Source organism: Centropristis striata, chromosome 4 (genome assembly GCF_030273125.1).
Source record: "Centropristis striata isolate RG_2023a ecotype Rhode Island chromosome 4, C.striata_1.0, whole genome shotgun sequence".
NCBI lineage: Eukaryota > Metazoa > Chordata > Actinopteri > Perciformes > Serranidae > Centropristis > Centropristis striata.
Window position 1 is genome coordinate 12,451,134 of NC_081520.1, and position 17,676 is coordinate 12,468,809.

The window sequence follows — 17,676 nt, forward strand, 5'->3', positions numbered from 1 at the left end:
ACACATTATTGTTCCAAGAGGAATATTTGTATATCTGTCTTAATACATGTCTGCAGGGGATCTTTAAGGAATGTGATTCTGCAGCTGATTCGAGAAATGTTTTACATAAGCAGTAGCTTATAGCCTACATGCTTAAAGGGGACAGATTACGCTCTTTTTTTTTTTTGCACGCTTTAATGTTAAAAACACATATTATTTTAGCATTTTAGCACCTTTGTCTTTTAACCCCCTCCTAAAAGAGTCTGCTTTGATTGATTAAAGAAAAAAAGATGGCACACCTTAGCATAGGTAGTTCTCAAGAGCATTATATTCTGATGAACCTGAATGTGACATAGGAAGAGGAACCAAACCAAAGTTTGTGGGTTGGTAGACCCATTTGGTACCAAATTGTATGTGCACAAGCACTGAAAAGTGAGTTTTTCATTATATGCCACTTTGAAAGTTGCACATAAGAATATTTTTTTAAATCTTTGTACCAATAAAAATGAGTAAGCTGATGTTATTTCCAAGTTACAAACATCATTTTCAACTGAGTCCAGAGTACATCCAGGTGACAAAACATCCAGGTGAGGCCGTGCTGCCTGTCAGGTTAATAAAGTGAACCAGGCCTTGACAAAACATCCACATTTGAGGAGTTAGGATGAGAACGTTGACGGAACTGTATTCAAAAACCTATTCTGGTGGAGGTTGATGACCCTTAGAATTATTCAAGTAGGCAGGTTTTTCAGAGCTTAGCTTGATGATGTACTTCATGGTGACTCAGTTATTGACCCAGAGGTTGTGAAACCTCATAGCTTCAAATAAATTTACTGCAAAAAATTCAGCTAAGCAAGCCACAGCCTACCAAAATCATCATTTTGGCAGAGAGGTGAGCATGTTTCCGGTGTTTTATGGTAGGAATCATCTAGAAATGACTGATATTGACTAGAAAATAGAATAGAAAGAGCATTCTGTAAGAAAACATATTTTGAATTAATGTGATTAAGGGATACATTAGAGAATTAAAATATGTTCGGGGTTGTTATTTGGAAAGCAGTAATTGTAAGAGGCAGCTTGGCTCCAGTCTGACAGGCAGAGGGGGTGAAGCCGGTGTCATTAGTTTTAGCGCAGCTTTAGGACCCGGGGAGGCTGACGCGGCTGCTCCCTGCAGGAGAAGCATGGACACATTTGTATGCGCTGGCTCTCCACCGCTGCACTAACTGCACTATACATAACGGCACAGGATTTTCTTTTTTCGCCCTGAAGGATACGCTTTACCAAAGGACACTGCTTTGGTTCCAGTTTCCAGTGCTTTTGTTTCTAGAAAAGAGGATAAAACCAGCGTCCACTCCAGCCGCTCGATCACTAGTTGTTACAGGCGGTGCATTTTCACGCTTTTCCTTCTCTACAACGTGCGCAGTGAATAAAAGTTTCACGGACTCGCCGGTATGGATCACTTCTGCTTTTAAGGGACAAACACGTGCAGCAACCTTCGCTTCATTTTGGAGAGGGTAAGTTGGATTTCTCTGTAAAGAATGCTGGAAGTGTTGCGACAGGCGCAGCAGTTTGGTGAAAAATGGTGCTATTTCTGCAGGTGTGGAGACTGGCTGTGCAGTGTTGTCTGTATGATTCATACAGGCTGCAGTTGTTCTCACTATAGACACAGCTTAGGCACGCCAGCTCGTATTAGGCAATGCGTAATGCACTGTGCCTTTACGCAAATCTGGAGTCGACAGACTTGTGTCTTTAATGTGCGCAAGACAAGACGCATACAGCGCATCTTCTATCTTATCTCAGTATAATGCAGCTGTAAAAACACTCGCGTCGTGTCGTGTTGGGATTTGACAGGTGTGTGCGTGTGTGTGTGTGTTACCTGTCAAAGCAGCCTGTTGACAGACTGACTGACAGGAGGCTCGTGCGGCTCTGGCGGAGCTGTCCCCATTTCTGTGGTGCTGAAAGTTTCCTAACTGGCCACATGGCTTGTCGCATCACAGAGAAACGAGCGACACAAATACAGAACATCCACAAATTCCTTGAAGACAGTTATGCTTTAAATGCTAGCAGGCGATTTATCCATCAGCCTGCAGGCAGTGAATGATCCGTGGTTAGTGAGGGGGGTGTATGTAACTCAGCATGTGTTGCCGCACTGAGAGCAGGGTCTCAGCAGGGATTGCACCGGACAGTGAGGGACAATGAATCAATACAGTTTGAATGAACACTGAGCCGGAGTCCCTTTGGTAAAAAGCCACCAGGAGGCTCTTTAATTCACACTAACAGTCACATTTTAGACATGATTAAATATTGTGTGACTACTCATTATGTTAAGTTTGTGTAGGAGTGTGATGGTGAAACCAGTTTCCCTTTTTTGGGCACTGCTACAGTGTTATTAATTCTGAACTTGTGACATATACACCAACAACATTCTCATATTATCCATAACTTTCCCTTCCAAACAACAAAGATAAGAAGACTTCTGCTTGTGTCAAAGAAACATCAGGTGTGCAGGGTGCTGTGTCTTGTCACCCACAGCGAGGAGCCTCCTCACAGTGATTGCTCCTATCACTAATCCCACTCCCTGCACTTCTCTCAGATTTACTGCATGGCTGTGAGGATTTCTGTGGGCAGGTGGAATGCCGTCCACGCTGCTGTGTGGAACGCTTCATGTTTTCTGCTCATGCTGCGGACTGTGATGTAGTCAGCCCTGTGTGATACTGTGTGAGTCTTACCTGTCTAGGCTTGGGGTTTGCCACTGTGGTACTTTCCAGATTGATTCACTTTCCCAGAGAACTGAAGAGCATTTTCTTTTTTATCTTTTGGCTCCTTCAGTTGCAGTGATGGAAGAGATGGTGGGGGTGGTTGGGTGGATTTTCCAATCAATGCTTTGCTTTCACTTTATATCACAGCCCCCATTTCTGCAGATTTTTCAGGGAAAACTTTGCTTTGTGTGGAATGATTCTGGAGCTTCACTTCTTTTTCATGTCTAACCATAAATTATTATTGACAAAAATAAGATTAGATATTCCTCTAAAACTCTCTTCCTGCCGTATTTCCATAATCCCATTGAGTTATCAATTATTCTTTTGTGGTTGTTTTCCATTTGTTTTATCAGAAAGAAGAATGCTTTTGAAGAATTATATTGTTATATGGTGCAGTGTTATCTTTTCCTTTTCACTGCACATCTGGTCTACACGTCACTATGATATCGTTTTCTTTGTCATGACCACATGCTGGAAATGGCACTAATTAAGTCTACAAACAGGGATCAGATACAGAAATGAATGAGAAATTAGGGGCATATTCATGGAGAATAATAGCAGAAATGAAAATCACTTTATTTGCAGCTTATGGCTTTTGTTTGTCGAATGGGTGACTTTGCCCACTGTGAACTGCTGGTCACACGTCTCTGGTTGCTTGGGTAAATCTCTCTAATCCACAGAGGCGGACCAGATATGCCTTCATGGCAAATTTGGGGCTTATGGGCAGACTTGGAATTTTGTGTGTGGCAGCCAAAGCAGAACATTAATAGATTTCATCTAACAGGATTAGTGATATTTGGAAATAAGACAGGAGGCAGAAAATGAATAAGACATTAATACCCAGTGAGGAAAACCAACAACACTAACTAATGTGTGAATAAAGATTGTTTGAAAGGCACACAGACTTTTTTTTCCTAAATCCCCCAGAACAGCATTTCAGAATTATGATTATGTTTGCAATCACATTTCCTGTTTTGAAAGGATCATTCTCGCTTAATTATATTCACTGGTAGAGAAGATTGAAAGGTATCTTAAAGAGCCGCTGCTATAGAAACAGAAAGAAAACACAATAATAAGCCTTTTGTTAGGTGAAAGTGATAGAGGAAGTTACCATCACTCTCCTTCATCTTCCTTCCACCCTGAAGATGTTTTAATGCCCTCAGGCTGCTGACGATTGATTTCTGTTTTATTGTTTTTATTTTTCATTCCGACGCCATACCGAATGAAATCACTGTCCTGCAAGGTTGCGTGATTGAAAAGCTCCAGTTCCCCGTCGTCTGTGGCTCATCCCCACATCGCCCCGAGGCTGCGGGTCCGACAACAGGGATCCTGTTCCCTCTGACACCCGACCTCACATGCAAAAGGTCGAGTGCTGCTAGCTGTCGGCAGGTCTCATCATTCCCTCATGACACGGCCATTATGGTGCCCTCTGGATGGCATGTCAGTCACCCACGGTGGCAAGTCAATTAGTCATGTCTAGAGGGAGTTGGGGTGTGTTTGCTGGTAGGATTTTTGTCATTCATCTGCAGGTGGGGACACACTGGAGGTGTATTACAATTCTAATTACTACTTACTGTATGCCATGAGGCAAAGAAAGGCTGAAGTATAATAACTGGCTTCATATTTTTGTTTTTAGCCAACAATTATTTATCTTGCATATAACTGAATTATTTTTTCTGCATCATCATGTTTCCACCATGCAGATCTAAATCACTGATTTAAAGCCTCTTGAAAGCACGGAGGGCTTCAGCAGAGTTATATGCTGTGAGTTACCAGACTTAATCATTAACAACAACAGGGCAAGGAGAAGAGGATGAATGCAGGAGAGAAGAGGTGGCTGGGAAATGGGATAGAGGAGATCTGATCAAAGGCGTGGATTAAGATATCTTCGGTTGCCTCTCAAGGAGATTCAGTGTTGTGTAAATCAAACAGACAATCTGCAGCACCACATGGAGATTAGTGCTGTTAAGTACCTGGAAGATTGCTCTACAAAAAATCATCAGAATATACTCTGTATATGTGTGTGTATGCACATATAGCTTGCATGGCTCATGTATAACTCATATTCAAACACTTATTCACCAGTTCTGGTCATGGCAGAAATAGATCTGATATGGCTACTGTTTTATTAATGAGAGGCATCAACAGTCAGATATTCCTCTTTGCTGAGTTTGGTTTGTATTTACTGTTTGAACACACTGACACAGAAGAGGAATTTCCTCTGTTCCCACATCTGTAATGTCATACAGATGTACAGCTCCATAAAGTGTGAAATGGAAGCGATAGAAAATGTGGCTGAGACCGTACTCTATGATTTCTCTCAGGATAACTGTGCATTTACTGCTCCACAACTCACAGTAATATAACCCGTATAAAGTATGATCTTGATCAGTCGGAGTCGGCACTAAGACGCTCAGTCCCACGCCTCACTGTAACAAAATATATAAAAAAATGAGAGGCAATTCTGAGCTGCTTGCCACTTAGCATTAAAGGAAATGTATTGGGAGTAAGCCTTTGTGATAGACTGCTGTCCTATCCAGGTTCTTGTGTTGTACACCTGCTGTAAGCTGCTTCATGCCCCTGCATTGGGCGATAAGCTCCTGGCCTGTGAGCTGCCTCAGCATGAACGAGGCTTACTTACGCTGAAAATCTTACAAATGTAAATGCTCAGAAGCCATTCTGCGAGTGCAAAAAAGCCTTCGTTGTTCACTGTCAACCTCAAGGTGATATGCAGCACAAAGAGATTTTTAGTTTTAGATTTGGGTTTGTCAAAGGTTAAAGTCAAGCTGAAGTAAAGAATAATTTCTTCTAAAAGAGTTTTTGACAGTCTGGTCATTTGCAATTGCTGGAATCTAAAAAATGAAATGGCTAATGCTAGCTACACAACCCATCTTTTCTACAATGCGGGACAAACTTCACACTGGATGTGCAGCAGCTGCCAACTCAGCAGCTCTTGACTTAATGCGCCAGAAAAATAAGTGAAATCAATGCTAACGTGATAAAGCTAAGCTATCTGGCATTCACTTTTTTGTTAACTAGGTAGCCTAGCTTGCCAGCTATATGCTACAGAAAAAAATTAAAACCCTTGTATCAACGTTTGCAGACTATACAGACCTGCGTCGTTTCCTAGCAACGTTGGCTTGCAAATGTCACCCAGAAGCCTGAAGCTTAGCGATTTATCCTCATCTGAAAAATGAAAAAATGTGCACAATCGCTGCAGTATTGTCATGAGAATTCAAGACTTTAATATAAAAAAATACAAGTTTAAATGTGTTTATTGCCCCTAAAACTTCTTCTTGCAACCTTTGAAATGACGTGCTAGATCAAAAGATCACAAGAGGTGCAGTATGAAGATTAAATTTCATGCACCAATATATTGAAATCTTTTTCTCTACCGCCAACTTGCTGTGATGGTATATTACAGTCTGGCCGACACCGACATCAGTAGGTAGGCACCCACTCTGCCCAGCGTTTGGTGGGATGTCTGTGGTCTATTATTTTGTGTTTCTTCTCGCTGTAAGGTGCTGCATTATTTAACAGGTTTTAAAGTCATAAAACAGCTTGGATCCCAGTGGGAGGCACTGAGCTGTACTTGGGGTGTTTTTCTTTCCCCGAGTTTTAAAGTGTCTTTTGATATGGGACTGTCCTGTACTTGGAGGCAGTTTGAAATGTGGGAATGAGCCAGCAAAGGGCCACTGACGACCACATTTTTCTTAGCAAAGCGGTGTCCTCCCCTTTATTCTTTTTCCCCTCTACCTCCTCCTCCCCCTCCTACTGCAGCTCTGGCTTCTCCCTTTCAAGTTCTTCTGATATCACTGATCCATAGCTAACGACTTATTTTGCTTAGGATGAGAGTCCCTCAATCTCCAGTCTTGACATGTGCTCCTTGTTACCTGTAACATGCATAATATCATGAATAATGTGCTTTTTTATGCTGCAGACTGGATAAGTAATCCATCAAGAACACAAAAACACACGGCAAGGTCACTTCTGCAGTGTGTCCATGTTAGCTCAGATTCACGATGAGGGCTGCTATTTGCAGGCTCTTGTTTGTCTCATGCAGTATCTTTAAACATAGTGGCAAAGTTTGTGCATGCTCAGCCGAGAATCAATGTTTGATGTCAATACCCAGTTCCAATTGGGACGAGGAAGAGTACACAGTTGGCTGGTGTGTATTGTCTGACTGTGTCTCAGATGTCTGAGCCGCTCTAATTTTGTCACAAAGTCAAATGCGTCATTTGTATTATGAGTTTGGAAAAAGCCTCTCGTATACATGAATGTGAAAAAGCTGTCAAAGCATAAGCATGTATTTTCATGTGCATATGGGAGTCTTTATAGTGTGTGTCCTGGAAAGTGTGTGCAGTCTCTGGGATCAGTGGTAATCCACAATAGAGGCCAGGTCATCAGTAAAGGAGCGCGTCATCTTGTCTCCGGAAGGCGAAAGGCAGTAGATGACCCCTTTGAGGCAGCTGAGAACAAAGCATGAAGTGTGCAGCGTTGCATCAAGCCAGGTAGATAAAAAGATACATGTATTAATCTGTGTAATAGATATAGAGAAACGTGCTCGCTCCTCGTCCACTCCAAATCAATGGCCATTATGTTTCCCAGACTGGTGTGTGAAGAACCTATTTCTCTATGTGCGTACACATTCTCTGTGCAATAGTTGCGTAGCTTAATGATGGGCTGGCGTGGCCCCGTGGACATCGTTTGTCCCCTTTAATTACGTGGAGGTAGAGATTGTTATTCATGGTAAGGGACAGGGGAATAACCCTCTGCCGCCCCCCCTTCCCCGAGGCCTACTGCTCTTAGCATTGATGTGGGAGGATGTGCAGAAAACAGATGCTACCCCATGATTTCTGAGTGTTTGTACTAATGATGAGCTCCACTAGGCTATCTTTCAACCCGTTTAATGGTTGTTCAGCCTGATTTAAAGTCTGATTTTATGGATGGTGCAGTGGTTTCCAATCGTGCTCATCACCGAGGGCCATACTGAAGCTCTTTTATACAGCGTGACTGTATTTCTTTACACTGCAATCTTTATGTAGAGTTGAGAGAAAGTCTGCTTCCCTGCCTCACGTCAAGGCTGGCACTGTTTACTTTAGAAGTGAAGCAGTTGTTTTATACTACACGCTGCCAATTGTGTATTCTTCACACATGATTATCTCCCAAAACATACCACAATTTTTTCGGATTGATCTTCTTCCTGCCAAGCAGCCATTGATCGCCTCTCATTTTACTGCAATATGAAAATTAAGTTGCAGAGATCTTCTGAGATAGGTAATCAATCACATTTTTCACCGGTATGGCATTCCATATTGTAAAGTTGAATTGCAAGCACTTTGAAAACTCTCTTTGTCGATGCATTCAAGGATGCTTGGTCGTCTCTGATTTAAGAGTTGGCCGACATTGTACGAACAAACTATACTGTCCTGAAATCCCAGCCAGGAGACAAACAGTGGGAAAATATCCAGATATTTGGAGGACTCATGAATATTTTGTCATTTAGCATTCCAGCTAAATAAGGTAAATTTCCTATATACCTATATTTCTTCAAGAAATAGCCTATATGCCCAGGGTAAGGCTGCATGATTTGCTAAAAATATCGAATTGCAATTAATTGATATTGCAAATGCAGTATGCTTCACAATATTGGAGGGAATCATATTTTCCCACAATTATTCTCATTTTCATTGAAAAATATATTTAAATGCTCGTTTTGTATGTTTTTTGCATGAATCTGCACCAATCAAACATGTTTTTCTTAATACAGCACTTCATTAATACTTTATTTTATTCAGAATGGTATTTTGACTTTAACAAATCTTCCCCTTGCAGGTATTTTAATATTTCACTTGTCCATGTTGTAATTTTGATACATTTTCGATTAATCCTGCAGCCCTAGCTAAAGGAAAAGAGTTCTTCAAACACAATGTCGATAACCTCAGACATCTCAATGATTTCACCAAGACACACAAGGACATTAAAAATATTAAGTGTTCTTAGAAAAGATATTGATATTATTGGCGATACTGGTGTGTTTTTCCTCCTCCTTGTCCCGTGTGAGTGTCTATCCCGCCAGTGTTTAAGTGTAGGACGGGATGTGTCCCGGAGGCTGGCTCTAATTCCCAGTGGTGTCCATCAGACCCCTGTCCCTCGAAGCTCTGACAGAAGGAGCTATTATTTTCTCATCGCCCTGGTGGCCCGTGTCCCCAGGGAGAGGCCTCCCCACGTGACTGACAGGTCCGTAAACACAGCCAGCCCCGGGGTGACTGAGTGAGAGCTCACTGCAGTGACGCCCTTGTCCCGCCTCTCTCCCCCCCTCTCCTCCCCTCCCTAGACTTCTCATCTCTCTGTCTCTCCATTGTGACCTAGTCCTCCCCCAACCTGCCCACATCACCTTCACCTGACGGGGTCAGAAGTCACTGATGCTGATGTGAGGTTATATCCAACCTCGCTGCAATCTTTCCAGCAGCTAACCAAGAACCAAAAACCCCCAACACCCTGCTACTTTTGTCATCTATTATTCTCAGCCAAACCTCTTTTCTCCCTGTGATATTTTCAATATTTTCAGATGCACTCTATTAGTTCCTTTAATGCAGTATCATAACAACACAGCAGAGATTGCAGGGGCTGGCCCGGCTGCTCTGTGTGTGTGTCAGTAGGTCTAACTCCTGTGTAACTAAGACAGATGACTGTGTCAAGGTTGTTTCCCCACAGGGCTGGGAGAGTAGTTCTCCTCCCAAGCTTCCCTGCTCCCTCCACTTTGCGGGCTTCGTTGGGCCACGCTGCTTATTGTAATGACCTAATGTAGATTCAGGATCAGCAGCCAGGGGCATCCATCTACATCAGGGGGCAGGAGACAGGAATACCCTCTGAGTCTGTCTGCTAGTTTGTGTGTCTGTGTTTGTCTGTGTGCTCATGTGCTCCTTTATGCCTGTGTGTGTGTATGTGTGTGTATGTGTGTGTGTGTGTGAGAGAGAGAGAGAGTGCACAGGAACGCTTGTTTAAATCTTGTGAGGTAATTTTGTTTTGTTTTGTTTTGATTTGTGGTACCTGTTTTGTTTTGTTTTGTTCCTCAATTTAAGAAAAAAAACAAAACAAAACATGTTTCTTTTTGCTTTAGCTGGTGATAAAACAATGCATTTTCATCCAACCTCAGGTAACCTGACTTTCAATAAACAAACTGAGCAGGAATGCGCCACAAAATAACAAATCAACAAATATCATTTTGAAAACAATAAATCCAGTTCTGTGATGGTATGCTTAAGTCTATTATTCTAGTCAAATTTGATTTGATTGCTAACTTTTATACCCTGACTTTTTTATTCAGTGTGTAAATTACATTCCTGATTAGTAACATGGCATCTTTAGTCATTGCTTGCATTGGTCTCTTTTCTCCTTGTTCCATTCTGCATGATGTGAATGTGACTCTTGTCCACTTTCGTCTTTAGAAAATTCTAAATATTCATTTTGTCTATTTAAGTTTTGCTGAGTTGTCAGCGTCAGATCATTTGATATCTTTGTTTCCAAACAAGTTCCATTTTATTTAAATGCAAATACAGTGTTGTGTTTCTGATCTCCCTTTATAATGCACAAACACCTCTTCAATTTGGAAAAAAATAACTTTGTTTAGAAAGTGTGGATGTTTTCTCTCAAGCTTTGGGCTGTCAACATCTTTTGATCATCATAAGTATTTGCGTACTGAAACTCGTATTATACTCGTTTCGTATAAATCACACGATGCAAATATGAGTGAGTCAAATATGATTTCTTTAACTCACATCTAGCTTTTTTCTAAACTTCCAGCAACTGATGCTAAATGAAAGACACTCCACCCAACTCGTCTCAGTCTCTGCTCTTCTATCTACACAGTTATTACAGTAATAACAGTAATTATGACAGGAAGAAGTGAGGCAACAAAGTATAAAGATCAGCAAAGTCTGTTTTGGGAGGGTGGGAGCTGTGGTGAATGGGTCAAACAAGTACAAGTACTTTAACTTTAATTTATGAACTAACTTCTGTATGTAAAGTTGTCAAGATCTACGTCACCTACGTCAGGCACATAAAACAACAAACTGTTCAGGAGAATACTGTACGTGGCTTTGAGCTACAGAATGCTAGATCCCACCTCTAGAAATTGAACAAAACAGCAGAATGGTTGGTTAATTATTTGTCACTTAAATTAATTTTCACAAAAACTTATGATGAATCAACCTTATTGATCCAAGAAAAAATAGTTTCCAGTGTTTCCCCTTCTGGTATTTTCTCAGATTTACTTACCTTATTAGGATTGTTTACCATAGATGGCAGCATTTTAAACCCATAAAATTCAACATGCTGTAATTTTTATTGTTTATTATGCTGTAACTTATTATCGTTCTTTGAATAGAAACATCTGTAGCCCTCTTCATCTCTTGGATGTCATGGCTGGCTCTCTGAATCACTCTGTGTTCAACCGACTTCAGTTATTATATTCTTTGACCTTTTGTGACCCCGCCTCCCTAAGTGCTAAAGTGTGGTAAACCTTTAAAGAAGAACATATAACAACTCAAGCGTTGCCATGGTATTATGAGCGTTTCATTTCATTAAAGACAGATGTTGTGACAGTCAGATTCACAGCTCTATATTTTATGTTTTTTCAAACACCAGGTGCCTTGTTAAGTGTGTTTTAAATAGCTATGACTGCAGGCAAATTACAGAATTAACATTTATTACCTACTGTTTTCCCACAATTCAGCTCAGGAATTGAATATAGTTGGAAATATAAAATAGGCATGGCGACATGACAAACATCCCTGATGTTTTAACTGCTTGCACTGGTTCTTTCCGGTAGTATTTTATATTATTTTTAGTATTTATGCATATCGCCTGTCATACTCTTATACCTTTTCAGCATTATAGATGCTTTATGGTTCTGGTTATGTTTTTCTGTTATGATTAAACATTTTTGTTTCACTATTATTTTAATGGATCATTTAACATCTGGCCAAGGAACAACATTTCAAAGTTATCCATTTTGTAACTTAACAGAAAGACTGGAGGCCGAGGCAACAGCCAAAGTGGCTCTGTCTGAAGGCAACACAATAATTATTTTTTTATTATCACAACCTAAAAATTATTTTGCACCATTATTTTTTGCACCAGAAAATCACTGCTCGTGACAAAATAATAGTCCCACATATTAACCTCTATAAAATTATATATATATATATATATATATATATATATATATGTGTGTGTATATATATATATATATATATATATATATATATATATATATATATATATATATATATATAAAAGTGTGTTCTGGCTCTAGTGAACTTTAACTTTCAATAGAATCAGGCCAGCTGTTTCCATGTTTCCAGTCTTTATGCTTAACTAAGAGGCCGCTTGCTTCAGCTTCACAATTATCATCCAGATACAACATATTTCCCAAATCTCAAAATATTCCTTGAGGTGTAAAACCTAAAAAAGGAGAAGTTTTAAAACTCTACAATCCTGTGTTTTGTCAGCACCATAATTCTCTGGAATCTTACTAATTATTGGGGAGATATGTTTCTTTTGACACCTCTGTCCTCGTATGCTCTTAAATTATAAAACCCAGTCGAGATCTCAGCATGTGTGCAAGCATGCGTGTCTTTGTTTTAGTACAGTGTGGGCGTCACTCTCTCATGAGAGGACGAGGCTCACGGTAACGAGGGCAGCATCAGGAGGCTGTACTCTGCTCTGTCTGATTTATACCCACATCCTGACAACAAATTAACGCGGGGCTCTTTTCTTTCAGATACCCCCTCCCATTAATAACAAAGCTGGCCTGGTAGCCATGCAATACTGTAATGAGCCACTTTATGTTAATGCGGCTTCGTGGAGCATGTGAGTGCAAAGTTAATTCTACCAAGTGTGAAAGTCGTCTGCGATACAATGAATATTCAGCTCGGTGTTCTCTCCCTTTGCCTGCCACACTGGAGATAGATACAGAGGGATGAATCTGTAAAATGCCCTTTTTGTAAGCGTTCTGTAAACAATCACTAAGGCGGAGCTGTGTGGGTGACAGCCTCTGTAATTGCCAATTTGACTTGGCTGGGAGTATCATTACATGCAACAAAGGCAGGACGGGCTGGAAGAGGGAAATGGTATTTTGGCAAAAGAACACAAGTGTTCGGTTAGTAAGAGAATGGTACCTCGAAACACGTTTATGTATGAAGATACTCGTAGAAAAATCTCAGAAAAACACAGAGGAAACAAAGTTTTTTCTCACTCACTTTTAATTGGCTGAGGGAAACGGAGACTGTGATCCCTTCCTGTCAATGTACGAATACTCTAATTAACTAGAACCATGGAGCATTGTAATCTTTGGATTTTAGGGTATCATAATGTATTAACTTTAATTAAGCTTGTGAGCTATGCGTGCTAATTAGATGAATGTGGTTATTTGTAATCTGGATAATATGAATACATTTTACACAAGCTCAAATCAGTCAGTCTTCCTAATTACAGTGTGCGTGATAGCTCTAATTGGCGATTGTGTGTCTGCCTGTGGACGATACACTGTAGCTGCTGCTCCTATCGGCACACCCGGCTTAGGCTAATGTGATGAAATCCTCATGGAGAGATGATGTGCTCTGCTGAAGGCTGACAGTCCCGAGGAGGAGGGCTCGCCATGTCAGAGGCTTGTTGAACCACGTACATGTTCAGGACCGCTGCTCCTGTCTGTCAGCACAGACAGTACAAACCCACTGTGTTCTCATTATCTACCTGAGTTTTTTCCTTTTTCCCGCTCTGTGGCGATCTTTGCAGCTGCAGCTGTTTATCCCTGTATAGTTTTCATGTCTCATATCACACATTTGATCCTTGTCTGCTGTTTGCTGGAGCATGAAAGTCTACCACTATGAGTTGTCGGGCCGGTGGTTTGAATGTTGAAAGGGGAGAGAAAGAACTGTACCACTTTCACAGCTTTGATTTCAACTAGTCTGTCTCCTGATATACACAGTATCGCTTCAGGGATTTTTTGAAACCAGTGCCTGTATTTGGCTGAAAGTTAAAATGTGGACTTAAGCGAAAGATAAAAGTAAAAATCATTCACTTTTACTCATACTCACAAGTTTAGAAATACAAAATAACCATCATTTTTTTTTTTACTTAAAAAGTATAATAAGACATTGACAATAAGAGCTATTGCAGTGGTTTGGTATTACATTTACATAACTTATAGACCTAGTTGTTAAATTAAAAACAGAATGATCAAATTTAAAGCAGCAGAGGCTGAACTTATTTAGCTTCTATATGAGCTATAGATACTAGGTCCCATTCATCCAGATATGTAGACCCGCCCTACTCTGCCTTACTCTGCTTCTGATTGGCTTTCCCTGATATTCTTATCCTAACATTAACCAAAGTCACTCCTCATGCACTCCCCACGATGCTTCTCAACAGCATCTTTCATACAAAAGGTCCTCCAATACCATTAAAAGATATAGTAGATTAATGGTGGATTGGTGGTGTCTAGGGCTGGGCGATATGGACCAAAAGTCATATCCTGATATATATCTAGGCTGAATATCGATATACATCCCGATATTTTTACTGCAAAGTGAGAGCAAATGTTTAGTCAAAGTCAAATATGACATGTCACAAGTTGTTTTATTGAAACTGTTTATTTAAGTGAACATAAATATTGTATAACAACAGGAGTACCTTTTAAAAAAAGAATCAAAGCTCCATAAATTGCACATTTAAATAATATGAAATAAAATAGGCCAATCTTTTTCTGAAATAAATATATTTATATGAGAAAAGCATTACAAAATAACTCAATATGACAAACCCTTGTAAGGGCAGCATTTATATATCAAGAAAGAATTAAAAAAAAAAAACATTATTGATATATGCGATATGGTCTAATTCCATATCACATTTAAAAATATATTGATATATATATATCGCCCAGCCCTAGTTGTGGCTAGTGTGCGTCATGTAATCCGAGCTTCTCTGTTCTTTGTTCACAACAAACAGCAACAAATTGTTGTTTTGCCAGTCCAGGCACACTGACACTGCTTTCAGATGGCAGTTATTGTGGATAAAGCCTTCTCTTCTGATAGTGTTGTCACAGAAACTTGGCGGCCACCTGCTGGTTCCCCCTCAGGTTACAGTTAGCTCTGTCCCTCAGTTAGCTCTGCTTTCCGAAACCATTGCAGATCAAACAAAAAGGATCATGGTTTGAAATATGTGCTCTGCAAAGGGTTGAGAAAGATGTTGGTTGGGTAACACTGACAGCTTTGTTTAGGTTTTCAGGATCTTTGTCATCATGGGTTTTAAAGATATATAAAATATAAAATATATATGTTTATATTATATGTGTATGTGTGAGTAAAATGTAGGGATGTTTTAAATATGAACCATGGAGCAGATGTAGGGTATCCTTGTTTCTAATTGGCTATTCCTACTCTAAGCATGTGATTAATAAGAGATCCGCTTAGAACTGGTTCTCCTACACTTTGCTGTAAGTCACTTGATAAATGTGTCACATTCGTCACTCTCAGTGACATATTAGCTCCTAGGCCAACTCTTTAGATCAACTTTGATAAATATAGGCCCACAGTTTTGCTGCAACAAAAGCTTTACAATATTGTATTATAGCTGAGTGTACTGTATTGTTGAATAAAGGGTCTTTAATTCTACGTCTCCATGCAAAATTAGCTGTCTTACATCACACTGCTCTGATGGCAACCAGGTTAACTTTACCTGTAAAGATAAATGATACAATATTATTCACTACACAGGCAATAAGAGGTATGTCAGATTGTAAACGAGCGAGAGAACATGTACTGTAGAGGAAATGTTAGGAGGAAAATATGCCTGTGGCCCAATTTGCCTGCAGGTATGTTGTCTTCAGTCTGTCTGTGTGTTTCTATATTCTGTTTATTCAGCTTGAGGCGTTCTCTGACAGCTGTGCTGAAATGAGCTCCTCAAAGTTAGAAATAGGCTCATGTGAAGTCAAAAACAGACTTACACAACCACCAGTGTGACACTTCTTACAACACACAACACTGAGGAACTGCCAGCTGCAATCAAACATCACATTGAATAGATGAATAAGCAAAACAAGCTGTTGCTATGATCTGTACACAGACTGTAAATGTAGAGGATGCCCAGACATTATGGTCTGTCACATAAGCCTCTCTGGAAGCCTTACCTATTTATAAGTTATTACAGAGAGCAGGTTGAAATTCATAAGGGCATATGGGAGGCAGAGGGAGATTGCCAGCCACTGTCACTTACAGTGAATGAAGCCTCTGCTACTCCTGTCCTCCAGAAAGTGCATCTGAAACACACTATTAACTTTCCCATTGGTGATGTCACTTTTTATTGCCCCGTGGTTTCAGGTCTTTCTGAGTTGGCAGGCTCAGCTGCGCTGCGTTCCAAAGCCAGATAGATGCTTGTGTCAGAGCACAGAAATACAGCAATGATGGAGATATTATTCTGAGGATTTAATTTGCCAGAGTGGGTTGGTAAAGTGCACCCTTATGGCGATTAATGCAAAAAGGCTGCTGCACTGTGCTTGGGGGAAAATCATCCTGCGTCTAGCTTCTGGTTCGGAAATCATTCTGCTTTGTATTGCAACAAAAACACATTTAAACACCATAGCTGCATTTGTACATTTGCATGTAAGAATTCAATCTTAAAAGTGGGATAAAACCTTTATCAACCTCAAATTTAATGTAAGATTAGTACAATAATTAACCTGCCTCAGTCAAGTTTTGTCAGTCAGTTTATTCTGACTTTTTTCCAACTACAATCCTCCAGTTTGTTGTGATGCCAGTGATGTGGTGTCTGTGACACAGTTTAAACCCAGTCTGTCTGGAAATAGTTTAGTGGGATGTTTATATGCATGGAAAATTGAAGCAGTACCTTGAGAATGAAAAAGATCACACAGCTTTTGGTCTAAAGTCTTGGAAAATATCTCCAAGCTGAGCTTCCTCCAGTTGATGGTTTAGGTGAGATTGAGTAATGAGATTGACCAGTTTATAGGATGAGGTCCATCAATTAAAACTACGCACACAGACATATTGGTTTATGTCAGATAATCTACTTAAGGGTGATTCATTACAAGTATAATAAATGAGAAATTATTAACGACAAGAGGTTTCGCGATTGTACCATTAGGGCTTAAACCGACCGCCATGGGACCTGGGGGTGTTTTGCATATGGCAGAGGGTAAAAACGTGTGCTGCTTTTGTGCAGGACACAATAGCGAGTGGCATTTGAACATGCGCTTGCTGCCTTGTGCTGGGGTAATTAACATTGCATAATCTACCTGCTTACAAAGCAACTTTTGTAATTAGAGTTATGATTGCAGCAGGATAATGACAGCGATTCTACCACCGATAATGACTGTTGTGCTCTTGGCAGTTGCTGCATTGTTTGTGCAGCAGACTTCTGACATATGGGACACAAAAGGACACAATAGCCAGCCTGACCGCCTTTGTTCCCACTCAGGCAGACCCAATGACTGCAGACAAATTGCGCTGTAGGTTGTCCACATGATGCCGACCCAGGGAAAATGGTTGAGACACATGAGAATGGGACCATAATGTAAAAACCTCATGGACTGTGCAGCTGAGCTCGGACACAGAACCTACAACTGCTGAGTGCTGTCTGACTGCAGTAACACTGCTTCACTGGGAATCACCTGTCTGTTGTGCCCTTCATGCTGCTCTTAGTGCGTATCATATTATATTATAACCTTAACCAAGTGTTTTTTGTGCCTAAACCGAATCACCCCTTAACCACAGTATTGTCATACCTTAAAAGTTTTTTTTTTTTTTTTTTTTACTATTGGGCCATTGGACCCACATATAGAGTCGGACGTTTGGGATGTCGAAACAATGAGCAGTCCACCAAATTCTGCCCAATATGCCAATATGTCTCTACAGTGCTA

At 40.4% G+C, this 17,676-nt stretch overlaps 1 protein-coding gene across 1 annotated transcript in view; it reads left to right on the forward strand.

The window, feature by feature from the left end:
* The first annotated feature begins 1,202 nt into the window (after positions 1 to 1,202).
* The window catches only part of robo1 (roundabout, axon guidance receptor, homolog 1 (Drosophila)), a 233,885-nt gene continuing 217,411 nt past the window's right edge, over positions 1,203 to 17,676 (forward strand). Inside the window, exon 1 of the mRNA XM_059330821.1 lies at positions 1,203 to 1,490. The gene's annotated coding sequence lies outside the window, so the exon portion shown is untranslated. The remainder of the gene's footprint in view (positions 1,491 to 17,676) is intronic.